The 13369-nt window shown below is 41.0% G+C and overlaps 1 protein-coding gene across 2 annotated transcripts in view; it reads left to right on the forward strand.

The window, feature by feature from the left end:
- The first annotated feature begins 5355 nt into the window (after positions 1 to 5355).
- PDS5B (PDS5 cohesin associated factor B) overlaps positions 5356 to 13369 on the forward strand; it is a 259724-nt gene continuing 251710 nt past the window's right edge. For both annotated transcript variants that reach the window (XM_084617358.1, XM_084617359.1), the window contains exons 1-2: positions 5356 to 5502; positions 10415 to 10510. The gene's annotated coding sequence lies outside the window, so the exon portion shown is untranslated. The remainder of the gene's footprint in view (positions 5503 to 10414; positions 10511 to 13369) is intronic.

Consider the following 13369-nt stretch of genomic DNA (forward strand, 5'->3'; position numbering starts at 1 on the left):
ACAAATGTTAGAACAGAGTTTGCATTCTCTTATCTAGCTTGTCACAATGACATTACAAAGAAAGGACAAGCCACTAACGGGAAGAAAGGTACAACAAAATTTTACTTTTTGGATATTTCTGACAATATTTGTTTCAGACCCCTGCTTTTACCTGATCAATAGAGAGAGGGAAACATACTTGGTAGGTTCTGTTAAACATTTTGTTCTGGAATGATAGAGGTTTGGACTTTTGGAAGCAAGTAATTTGGACCGGGGTGCTTTCAAGCACAAGCAAAGCAATTGGCTGCTTGAGCTTTTGTTTTTATTCAAATTCTATACTCTCAGACTGTCCCTTTTTCTTCATCTGGTTGTGGAATTAGAGCAGTGGTTTTCAACCTTTTTTCATTTGCGGATCCCAAATACAGTTCAAATGGAGGTGCAGACACCTTTGAAAATCTTGGACATTGTCTGTGGATCCCCAGGGGTCCATAGACCACAGGTTGAAAACCACTGAACTAGAGAATGGGGCATTTCATAGCCTGTTATGTCCGTCCAGCAAGTTAGGGCCCTACAAATAAGGCTAGCCCTTATCCTATGGAATATGAATCAAAGGACAGAGTGCAGAAGGTCCAGAATAAATGCAGTTTACTTCGTGGTAGCAGAAATAAAAGAATTTTTTCATAGCTACCATGACCACATATGTATTATGTATAATCAATGCTGGTAATGTGTTGGATTTATAGAAAGAATAATAGTCTATGCCCTGAATGCTGGATTGTATTGTAGAACAGAGAGACAGATAAAACAAAATGAGTTTTTAGAAGTGATTTGAATGAGGAGACTGTAGGGTCTGCTCTATTGAAGTTGGGGTGTCATTCTATGTAAGGGGCAACTTTGAAGAAGTCATGAAGGTGAGAGAGGAAACAAATAGAGCAGTGAGATTGTTGCCATGGGTGTAGTGAAGTCCACTTGTAGTGTAGTGAAGTCAGGATAAGAAACTAAATAGGAGATTGAGAATAGTAGGGCCTTCAAGGAGAGGATGGTAAGGAGATAGATATACACAGAGCTGGGGGAAATAAGTGATTTCTCATTTCAGTCAGCAAACTGAAAAATCAGAAAAAATATTTGGTTCAGTTCACAAAATATTTGGAATTTGTCAGAAAATCAGAAAAGTCTGTTTCAGGTTGTATGTATGTCTCCCCTCCCTCTGGTAATCATCCTCATCATCCGGCTATCAGCTGTTCTGAGGTGGGTTGCTCTCAGCATCTCCTAGAGAAACTATTCCACTTTGTATAAATACATATTTCATTGGCCCAAAGAGAGAGGCAGGAGATGTGGATTCAAATCCCTCCTCTGAATCTGGGAGAGAAGATTTGAATCCACATCTCCTACCTCTAAGGTGAATGTCTTAATCACCAGGCAATGGAGTCATTCTCATTCTCTTGCTCTCTATCTCTTTGGCCCAATAAATATATATGTATTTATACAAAGTGGAACAACTTAAACAGGAGTGACTGAGAACAGAATAGCCTATCTTGGTGGTTAGGAGGGGGATATCCCTGCTATAGAATGGGGATTCATTCTTGTCTATGTCTCTAATATCCCAGGCAAGAGGCCTAACTGTTGGGCTAATGTTATAAGATGGTCAGACACACTCATGCTCACTCTCTTTTCTGAAGATGGCCCTGAAAATCTTTTTCTCAGTTGAAACTATAGATCAATTCACAATAGTTTCAGGTTTACTGAAACTGTATTTTTTGGGGGAATAAACTATTCACCTGAAAACTTTTCCCAGCTGGATGTATACACACATCTTGTCCTCTGAGTTCAGGGTTATTTCAGTAAGGAAAGAGTCCAGAGAATGATGTGGAAAAGTTGAATCAGTGTTCTTCCAGGTTCTCTCTGGGATACTGTTATTTTTTACAGTAAGTAGGAAAAGGGGCCAATTTTGCCTGTGACCATTATTACTGCTTTTTACTCTTATTTGCACTGAAGAGCCAGAACAAGAGAATGTGTACTGAATTCTGTTTCTTCATGTGCTTTTCTCTATCTAAGGTACTTATTTAGGATCATTGCCACAGTATCTGAAAACCTGGCAGTCTTTAAAGTATTTATTCTCAGAGTAGTCCTGTGAGGTAGGGAAGTACTATAATCCTCATTTTTACAGATGGAGAGCTGAGACACAGCTCATGTTTATACTACAGGGACTATAGCAGCATAACCCTGTAATTTTAATAGAAATGTAATGCAACATATGAGAGTGTTCTGCAAAGCCTCATCACTGGCCTCAGTCAGTATGCACCAGGATTTGGCTGGTGTTTGGGTAACAGCAGCTCCTTGCTGCCTCCTGCAGCTTGTGTGGGTAGGGCAGTACTGCTGATTATCACCACTCAGGGCAAGTATCCAATTTACGGTAGTTGGCTCATTGGTTTCTCTGAAGTTGTAGCATCAGGAGCTGTTTTCTGCCATAAATTAACTCCAGGGGTGGTGTTGGAGCAATGGGAGGAGAAAAATTGCTGCATGTATAGTAGGGTATGTGTGATTATTTTCCTCTTTTCAAACTTCAGTGTTTGAATGTTTTGAGTCACGTCCCTTTACAACAAGAAGAGGGGATGTTAGAATCACAACGATCTCTGGAAGTTGGGAATAACAGCAGGGGCACTGGGACAATTTTTATAGCAGGGATGCTGAACGCCATTGAACAAAACTGTAAACCCTGAATGTGATGAAAGCCGTGCATTCACCTGCTATTAATACATCAAGCCTGGAGGTGCGGTCACACTCCTAGCACTCAAGTTCTGGCACCCCTCTATGACAATTGAGGAGGAACCAGCAGCTAACCCTCATGAAAAGAGGTGCTGTAAGGGCCCCCTCTGGAGGAAAATGAAAGGTACTGCTGTTGAGTTACCAAGCAGTAAGATGTAGCTAAGTAAACTAGCGGTGGATATTTTATCTTGTTTGTGTGTTAACCCCTACAAGAAAATTAACACTGGTAGAGGAGAGGAGAAAAAATAAAGGGATTTATTTAAAAGCGTTAACTTCTGAAATGACTTAGGCTTCCTCACAGCATCCACCTCACAATTTTTCAGTCTCCAAACATCTGTCCATAGCTGACAGGCATCCTGACATCAGATGGAGGGGATAAGTACCCTTCCCTGCTCCAGGAATGAGGAGCAAGAGATACACTTTATTGTAAACAGGGAATGGCAAGAAGATTCAAAAATCAACAATTAAACTGGAGAGTCTACAACTGTTACACTTGTATGTAAATTTAAATTGCAGTTATGTATAGAGATTGGTATATGTCTAGCACTTCACACAACAAATAAAGTTAAATATAGATTGTCTGACCATAAAATCTTATAATCTAGGTAAGGACCACCACAATAGAAAGAAGACTGGGAAAAGGGGCAGGATAAAGAAAAGGAAAATAATCTTATGTGAAAGTAATCTTATCACATGGGAAATTTATTTTAATTATTATTGACATATCATATGTGTTCAGCTTGCAAGTAAAAATGATTTCCTGAACTGCGAGTGCAACAAATTTCCTCTGAGCCCTGAAAGTCTAGCTAGGTTCTTTACTTTTGGTAAATTATCACCAGCAATAAAGATTTGTCAGGCAAAACGTTGCCCTCTTTTATACCTGTGCGGTGCTGTTTTTGTTTTCAAGAATGGTGGAACAGGCATAACCCAGGGCAGACAGAGCTGCAAAGATGTAAAAAAGGCCAGAATTTGGCCTGGCCCTGGCAACTGGATTAAACTAACAATTCTGGCAATGAAGGATCCAGTTTACTCTTGTAGGCTTTATTTAGACTATAATAAAAGAAAATTTTGTTAGCTAGTATATTTTAACATATTTTAAAACTTCAGTGAAGATCACACATATTGTATTTTAATGTGTTAAATAGCTGAGGAGAGTCCTAGGAAACCTGTCTACACTAGGGTAATGTTAACTAATGTCAAAAAACCTTTATTTTTGTCTAGACAAAGCCCTTTGTATTAGCAGACTTGTTGAGTAAAGTGTTGTCCCTTTTTTTAAAAAAAAAAGTAACTGCAGTTTAAACTTGTTAGTTTTTTCTTCTGATATTCTGGCTCTCCTCTTTCATAGCGTTTACCTAGGAGATGGAACTATACACCACATTTGTGCTCACTTTCCTTCCAGTCAAGTGATGCACTCATTGGAGCTGCTCAGCTCTCCTTGTCTCTCCCTCCCAAGATTAAACACATTTATTCATGACTGCTCTATGATAAGTAGTTTATAATTCCTGCTAATTTTAGGAAATATTTCTTTTGCAGGGTGGAATAGACTGTATCTCTCTCTCCCATCTGTCACATTGATTGTACAATTTTCTCTGCATTTAGAGGGTGCATTGTCCTTCTGTTTCCACCTGCAGTTGATTATTGATGGATTAAAGTAATAGAATCATAGGGTTGGAAGGGACTTCAGGAGATCATCTAGTCCAACCCCCTGCTCAAAGCAGGACCAATCTCCAATTTTTGCCCCAGATACCAAATGACCCCTTCAAGGATTTAACTCACACCCCTGGGTTTAGCACGCCAATGCTCAAACCACTGAACTATCCCTCCCCACTCTTGCATATGGTCCTTGCTTTCTGTCTTTGGTGAGTTTCAGAGTAGCAGCCCTGTTAGTCTGTATTCGCAAAAAGAAAAGGAGTACTTGTGGCACCTTAGAGACTAACCAGCCACTAGTACTCCTTTTCTTTTTGTATTTGGTGAAAGTCCAAGTCACTATAGTGAGGTATTCTGCTAGTTCAAGAATTCCGTGCTAGGATCTGTAATAGTTTAGCTTGTTGCTTTTCCTCCTGATTCATAGTCTGGTGTCCTAGCTGTTGGGCTATCATCTTCTTTGCTTTTTCGTTAGGGGATGGGTGTTTCGCTTCCCTTGCGGGAAGTTAGCGTTATTGCGCCCAGGCAATAAATACGTATTATAGAGCTGGATCACGCTTTCGTTCGGGTTTACTTTTTAGCCCTCTAGTGCTTGGCAGGGGAAAACAGGGTTTGCTGTGAGGGCAGCAGGAGTTTAGTTTTCTGTACGTTGCTTAGGTGGGGGGAATCCGAGTCGGCTCTGCTCCGCAGCCTTTATGGCTGAGTCGCTCTGCAGCCGCCGGCGCTGGTTTGCACAGCGATATGCGGGGTCTCACCCCTTTGAGGGGCTAGGTGCCTGGCTGTGGAAGTTGTTTCTGTGTGAGTCTGGCTCGCTCTCCCTCCGCCTGCCCGCGCCTGTGCGGGGCTCTGCCCGCGCCGGCCGGCAGGGGGCGCTGCTGCTCCGCCCTGCTGCCCGCTCGCCTCTCTCGGCGGTTCCATTGGAACAGCCGGAGACAACTTGGCGCCATTTTGAAGCCGACAGGCAGAGCGGGGCGAGCTGCGGAAGGGGAGGCGGCTAGAGGCGATTGGCTGCGGCTACGGCGGCGGCTCCTCTCCGAGCCCAGAGCAGCGGCAGCGCGGAGCGGACCCGCCTGGCAGCAAGGAAAGGCGGCGGCTGCTGCTGCTGCAGGGGAGGTAAGGAGCCCGGCAACGCGGCTGTGCACCCCCAACCGCCCCCCACGCTGTTCCATTTTCCTTTCTCCCCCGCTGCAGTCGGGCCGGAGCGGCGCCAGCCCGGACCATGCTGCACGGCCAGTGTGTGGGGGCGCCCCCCCCCCGCTAGTTGCTCCCCTCCCCCCGCCGCCGCCCCTGCGCGATCTCCAGCCTCTACATACTAAACTTGGCGCCCCCTCCCCTTCCTGGCTGGGGGGGGGTCGCAGCGAGGGGGTGACCTTGGCGGGGCTTTGCCGCCTCCCCCGGAGTTGGTGGCTGGTGCTGTGGGTCGTCCCCCGCCCATTCCCCCGTGGCCTGGGCTCTTGCTGTGTCCCTGGCGGACGGCGTCGCTCCCTCAATGTGCTGCTGGCTGGTGGCTCCTTGTGGCGGAGCCGTGCCGAGGGGGTTAACAATTGTGATTCCCCTGGCGCTGGCTGTCCCCTCGCTGCCCCGGGCAGCTGGCCTAGCCCCCGCTTAGCGGCAGCCGGGGTTCCCGCAGCCCCTTAGTCCTGCTGCTGCTCGAGGTCGAGAAGGGGGGAAAAGACCGCATCTCACTCGCTTCAATACTCTCCACTCCCCAGTGGTCGGAGGCTGCTCAGCTAGCGGGAGATGGTGACTGAGGACGACCTGGATTTGCCGGGTCACTATTTGCAGCAAACTCGTTCCCTCATGTTGTCTGCTTTTTAACCACCTTCTGTTGGGGGGGAGGAGTAGATATGGATGTTGGGTTACTACATCTGAAATTTTACACTTGAATTACCAGGTGAAGAACATTTTGTGTTTAAAATATGTATTGAGTCTCTGGTCATGAGTCTGTAACTTCATGCTGCTGCTGCAAATAACTCCCTTTCTGTTCTTCAAAACAAATCAACAATAAATGATGGTGTACAAACCTGAAAATTCAACTGCAGTAACTGAGCTTTTACAGGACAGGATTTTACTCTAAAAGAAATAATGAGATTCCGAGTTGCATGGGTTTTGACTTTTAAATAGTTACCTATTGATAACTATTTCTTGTTGAGTGTTATATTAACTCTGGTTTAACACAGTTACTGAAAGCCACGCAATTCTTTATTTGATTTCAACACTTTATGAAGTGATGGGGAGGCACTTTTGCCAAGTTCAGTGTCTCTTCATTAACTGTGAAATAGATAACAAACAAGGTAGAAAATTTTAAACATTGAGGATATTTAAAGTGGAATACATCTCAAATCATAGAATATCAGGGTTGGAAGGGACCTCATCTAGTCCAACCCCCTGCTCAAAGCAGGACCAGTCCCCAATTTTTGCCCCAGATCCCTAAATGGCCCCCTCAAGGATTGAACTCACAACCCTGGGTTTAGCAGGCCAATGCTCAAACCACTGAGCTAACCCTCCCCTCAATCTTTGACTTCAGGGTGGTATGCAGTGACATACATTTTCACATTCCCTCCCTCCAAACCAATTAAGTTATAGTCTTCTTCCTGAAAACAGCAGGTTCTAATCTATTTGATCAGAATTGGTATAGTGCATTTCATGTGTAAAATGCTATACAAGTTCTGTGTATTTTGTTTTAAATTACTGTGGAGAATAGTTGAAAAACCTTTTAATTTTTTTTTTTGAACAGCACTAATTGTGCTTAGCTAATCAAGGTAGAATTGAATTAGGAGTTGAAGTAGAATTAGGAAAAGCTATTTCACTAGGAGGGTGGTGAAGCACTGGAATAGGTTACCTAGGGAGGTGGTGGAATCTCCATCCTTAGAAGTTTTTAAGGCCTGGCTTGACAAAGCCTTGGCTGGGATGGTTCAGTTGTGGTTGGCCCTTCTTTGAGCAGGGGGTTGGACTAGATGACCTCTTGAGGTCTCTTCCAACCCTAAGCTTTGATTCTGTGAAACATTTGAATATATATTATGCACAAACCACCTAAAAAAATGTATGGTTGTGTTAGAGAATCAAGAAATGATGTGCTCTTTTTGACTGTAATGTGCCACGTGCTCACCACCTACATCTGAAAGCATGTGCAGGAGAAAACAATTGTAGTTAGCCCTACACCTTGTGCCTAAGTATTCAACCTATTTTCCCTTGTGCCCATGTTTCTTATTCTTATAGGTCAATGGTAATACCTAATACTTCATTTACACGTTTTACTAGTATACCAATTGGTTGGTATACCAAACTGTGGTTCTGTGTGTCTTGTCTGAGAAGAAGCTGGATAAACTAAAGTTGTGGAAGTGTGAATGTCAGACTCTTATGTAGGAAGTTCACATGCTAAAACACATTTTGAAAAAGTCAGTCTTCAAAGTAGAGGTTTAAGTTGGACGGTTAGGAGAAATCATTAAGGTTGAAATAAAAAAATGTAAATTTCAACAATTGTCAATGTTTTGAAAAGGAAAGTTGTAAAGGTGTAATCCTTTACTCTTGACTCTCTCACATGTACATATTTTCTAGAGGCAGTGCTGCATATCTGTGACTGATAACAGGAGGTTTTTCTGGTGGTATATATTTTTTGTGTCTCACTCTTGTTTTATCTTTGTTTTTCTCTTCTTTCTCTGGTCTCCCTTTCTCTGTCCTATTTTTATTTGTTGAGCACTGATATTGGACTTCATGCTGTACAAGAGTATAAGAAAACATTTATAGCCTAGTTCAGACAGGAGCACAATTTATACATAGTAAAATGATTATAATGTAAAAGTGTTGAAGTCTAATAGTGATAATAATTGAAAGGCTTCTTGGAGGAAATGTTTTCTGAGGTTGGATTTGGAGGAGACAACATACTCCTTTTGTGCAGCAAGTGGAGTATTTTCAAAGGGACAACTTGGAAGAAGGCATGAAGATGAGTGGAGGGAGGATCCAAAGTGGGAGATTAGGAGGGTGATTTTTAGGTATAGGAAAAGAAGGGTAGGAAAAATGAGAGCAAATTCATAATCTTCTCTTTGTTTGCCCTCCTTGATGCTATTGAGCCCCAATTCTTTTCTAGGCTTTCCTTCCTTTACTGTCTCTCTTCCTTCAGGTTTCAGAGTAGCAGCCGTGTTAGTCTGTATTCTCAAAAAGAAAAGGAGTACTTTTGGCACCTTTAGAGACTAACAAATTTATTTGAGCATAAGCTTTCGTGAGCTACAGCTCACTTCATCGGATGCGTTCTTTTCCTTCAGACATCCTTTGCCTCCTCCAGAATAGTTCTAAATTACTGTCTAGCGGCAGTTATAGTGCGTAGCACTTTGTGCTGATATGACAGTTCATCATCCTTTCATAGGTTTGTAAAAATAATGCAGTGTCTGTGTATGCAATCATATAACCAAAAAAAACTCCAGAAAGAGTGAGAAGTTTGAGAGAATTATTTTAAAATCAGTCCTGAACTGTGGCTGATGTGTGAAAAATTCTGAAAATTCATTGTGTATTAAAAAGGTTATTAAGCAGCCTGGTCCTCCTCCTGTGAGAGTAGTGGGGAATGCGTTAGGTTGCCTTATTTTATGGACAGTGCTTGAGTGGCATTGACAGTTTCTGGAGGGAATTGTGCAGACATCAGCTGGAGAAGAATTGCCAGAACAGAGGGCCTTTAAGAATGGACTCTCTCCTCTTCCCTGCCTCCAAACACACCTGGAAAAGTGAAACCATTTATATTTGTGTGTATATGTGAAGATAAAGGTGTATCTTTATTAACCCTCTGGTCAGTGAAATTATCGGTTAAATGTTGGTCTCAGAGGAATTTTGATTTTCTGTTTAGTTTTTAAATATGGTAGAGTATGCTTAATGCATTTTAAACAAAGTATTGATACAAACAGTAAATGAGTTTGAGCGTGAGATAAACAATGCAATCCCTCGCTAGCAAGAACAAATGTGTGTATATTGTGATTTATACAAGTAGCTATTCTAAAGTTCTAAAAGATTTCACAATAAAAATAAAATGTACACAATTCATACAAAAACTTAAACTACAACAAACTTAATCTAAAGTAACTCCTGTTATGTGATGTAATAAACAAAGAATCAATGCAAAAGCATAAAGAACTCAGCCTTCTTAAATAACACCAGTCTCTTCCCTCACTCCTCCTACCACAGATTGCCTCTCCAATCCCACTCCAAAGCATGAGAAAATAGGTAGGCCTTGAAGCATGTCCTGAAAGTCAAGAGTTGTGGTGTTCTGGAAATGGGGGGGTGAAGTAGTGAATTCCGGAGTTGGGGGCCTTTGGTGGGGAATGTCCTGCCAGCAGCCCCCTTGCTTTTAAATTGAGCATGTTCCAGCTCTAGTGCCTCAGCTGATTGTAACTTTGGTGTAGTTTTTGTGAGAGATGGTAAAACAACAACTCCCCATCAAAATTAGATGGGTTATGTTGGTGTTAAATTTTTTTTTATTTTATTTTATCTGAGATTTTCTAATGCAGACTTCTGAATCAGAGTGGTCTTCCATTGGGATCACTAGGACTATTAACAGACAAGGGTCAGTGTTAACATAACTGATACAGAATTGGGGCCGTAAGCAGTACCTGAGAATGCAGTCTTTTGGTGTTTGTGGATTACGTAAACATAGAAAAAAATTCAGTTCCAAGAGATGAAACTGGTTCACTAAGTAGTTTAATGTCTTATAAACATTGTAAATAGTATGTGTGACAGAGATTGAGGCATAGAGTAGACATTTTTTACAGTAAACTGTATTTTATTGTCACGGAAATGATACATATCTATCCCTCACAAAGACTCTTTTGGTAATGTCAGCTTTTCCCACTAAAGTGTGGTGTTCTGCCTAACTTTAATAGAAACCGTGAAATGGAAGTAAAGGATAAAACCTCCTGGGTTTCCTTTCCTTCTATCAGAATTTTTAAATGAAATTGAGTCCTTCAAGCAGGAAAATATAAATTGTGTGTGTGTGTTGCTCTCAACTTTGTTTTAATTTACACTCTCCTCCCTTTTATTGCAGGTCTCATAAGATACGCAGTTGTCAATGCGGTGGGGGTGGGGGTTGGATGTGTGCCACTCTGTGCAGATCTAAGAATCTGATGACCCATCTTTAGAAGTAAGTAGTCAACTGCTTGGAGAAACTCTTCAGTCCTACTGCAGATTTTCCTCAAGAGTGCCATTTTTTTTATACGTGTGCCACATCTGCTGATGCACTTCTTGATGAACTTCTTAATGAAAAAATAAACACAAGTGTCCTTAAAGTCCAGAACCCAGATCATCCTTCTTTTAATCCCCCAGTGCTCTAGTTGCCTAAATTATCACTCATACCTTTCCATGTAAAGAGGACGAGACCCTCACTAGTGAACTAAAAGCCTAGTTATCACTGGCTTTGGAAGGGCAACTATTGAATGGACTCCTCTCCCACTGTACTAAGAGTTAGCGTAGTCTGTTGCTTTCAAAGCAGTTCCAGCCTTTGCTTCTCTGTCAGTCAAACCCAGTTTATTCTTTTGGAGAGGACTATAATACATTTAAGCCTGATATCAATTTCTGAGATAAGTTAAACTAGAAAAGAAAAAAATTGACACTTAATTGTTCAAAAATTGAGAGATTTCAACTCTTGTGGCACTAAGTGGATGCAAGTCATGTAATTTGTAGGGAGTGTCCAAACATTTCTTTAAATATACAAACTCTCCATGTCCAGTTCTAAAACTCGTTTGAATTTAACTTATTTGCTTTACTTTTCTTAGCCGTGGTCTACACTACAAACTTATGTCGGTATAACTATGTTGCTCAGGAGTGTGGAGAAAACAACTCTGAGTGATGCAGTTATACGGACCTACCTCCCGATATAGAGAGTGTCGTATTGATCTATGCCCTCCCGTCAGTGTAGGTAGCATCTTCACTAAGCACTATTGCGGCGCAGCTGCATCACTGTGAAGTATAGACATGCCCTTAGTGTCTATAGACTGCTTCTGTATATATTTTCGTGGATATTGCAAATAAAGAACTTTATTTTCCATAGATTTGGCAAAGTGTATCCCACACAACTCCGTTTTGATAAAAACAAAATGGGCAAAAGTTGTAAGTTGAGAATATGGGGCAAAAGTGCATGTTGTGGAAGAAACTTTGTTTTAAGCATCCTAGTGAACTTTGTGAAACAAGCAGAAGTTTTTCTGTGCTTTGATTTTTTTTTTTTTTTATTTTATGTTAAGCATATCTGTTATGTGACAATGTGAAGATTTTAGGTGGCTTAGGGTGGATTGATTCAAATCAAGGTGATTTAAATAATGATTCAAATGACCAAATGGAAAGCCCCAATTTAAATAAATTTTTCTCTTTGTACTTCAGTTTTTTCTAAAGAAAGGTGTAGTCACATTTGGTTGACATAACCATTAAAATGTTGATTAATTTACATTAGATTTGGTACATCTCTTTTCTGCCTATGAGGGTAAACTATAACTATTTAAGCAATTATATAGCTTAATATTTTCATATTGATTGTATATTTCTAAAAAGAAAGGAGTACTTGTGGCACCTTAGAGGCTAACAAATTATTTGAGCATAAGCTTTCATGAGCTACAGCTCACTTCAAGCTTATGCTCAAATTTGTTAGTCTCCAAGGTGCCACAAGTACTCCTTTTTCTTTTTGCGAATACAGACTAACACAGCTGCTTCTCTGAAACCTGTATATTTGTAGTACGTTAGAAAATGATGAATGATGTATTGCTTGTTTACTAGATAATTAACCCTCTGCTCATGATTTGTGTCAAGCTACATTAGAACAGTAACTGGAGTTTAATTAAACACACAACAGCATATCAGATTTATTTTTATTAAATCAAAACAAGCTCACAATACAGTACATGACCTGCTGTTCCATATTCATAAAGCTTGACCTCACAAGTTAAATGTTTTTCCCCGATTCTTTCTTTAAAAATAAATATGCTTAATTAAAGTGTCTATCACTTTTCTATATAATTTAAATGTTTTGACAGATTATAATAAATTTAGGCCTTAACTTATTTTGTATTAAATTCAGATGTAATTTTAAGCAGGTGTATTTTTAAAAAGAACCGTATTATAATTTAAATAAAAGATCTGATTTAAATAAAATGCTGTTTTTGACTTTAAAAAAAGCATTGACTTTTTTATTCACTGATACACAATCATGATTTTGCTCTTAGCAGCCTGCAAGACATTAGTAATTATTTTACTGGTTGAAATGAGTGTGAAGCTTTCTGATGGCTAAGCATTTAGGGACCTTGTTTTCCTGTGTATAGGAGTAATCTATTTTAAAGAGAATAAATTTTGCCAGCATCCATTTTTAGAATTTCTTTATGGGGTGTGATTTGTGCGCTTCTCCCATTGCTTAATTTGAAGAGGCAAAGGCTTTTGGATGGATTGCCCTTTTTTCCATTCCGGTGCCTGGTACTGATACCTGTGGATTCCCTCCCGTCTGGGCAGCTTTAAGCATGTGATGGGGAACTAATATAAGCTAATAAGTGAGATTTATTAACATGTGGTGCTATATTACTGGCTGGGGGTAGAAGGGGGAATTTGGAGGGCCCCAGATAACCACTTCTTTATTCCAGCACAAACTTTTCACCTCTAGTTGAGCTGAAATCCTCTGGCATCCCCCTCAGGGTTTTGGTGGAATTAGGTTGAAGGAGTCAGCAGGTTAGAGGTGTGTCACGGTTCCTCCCCCACTCTGAACTCTAGGGTACAGATGTGGGGACCTGCATGAAAAACCTCCTAAGCTTATCTTTACCAGCTTAGGTCAAAACTTCCCCAAGGTACAAAATATTACCCCCGTTATCCTTGGACTGGCCGCTACCACCACCAAACTAATACTGGTTACTGGGGAAGAGCTGTTTGGACGCGTCCTCCCCCCCAAAATACTTCCCAAAACCTTGCACCCCACTTCCTGGACAAGGTTTGGTAAAAAGCCTCACCAATTTGCATAGGTGACCACAGA

This window comes from Lepidochelys olivacea (genome assembly GCF_965140295.1).
Source record: "Lepidochelys olivacea isolate rLepOli2 genome assembly, chromosome: 1".
Taxonomy (NCBI): domain Eukaryota; kingdom Metazoa; phylum Chordata; order Testudines; family Cheloniidae; genus Lepidochelys; species Lepidochelys olivacea.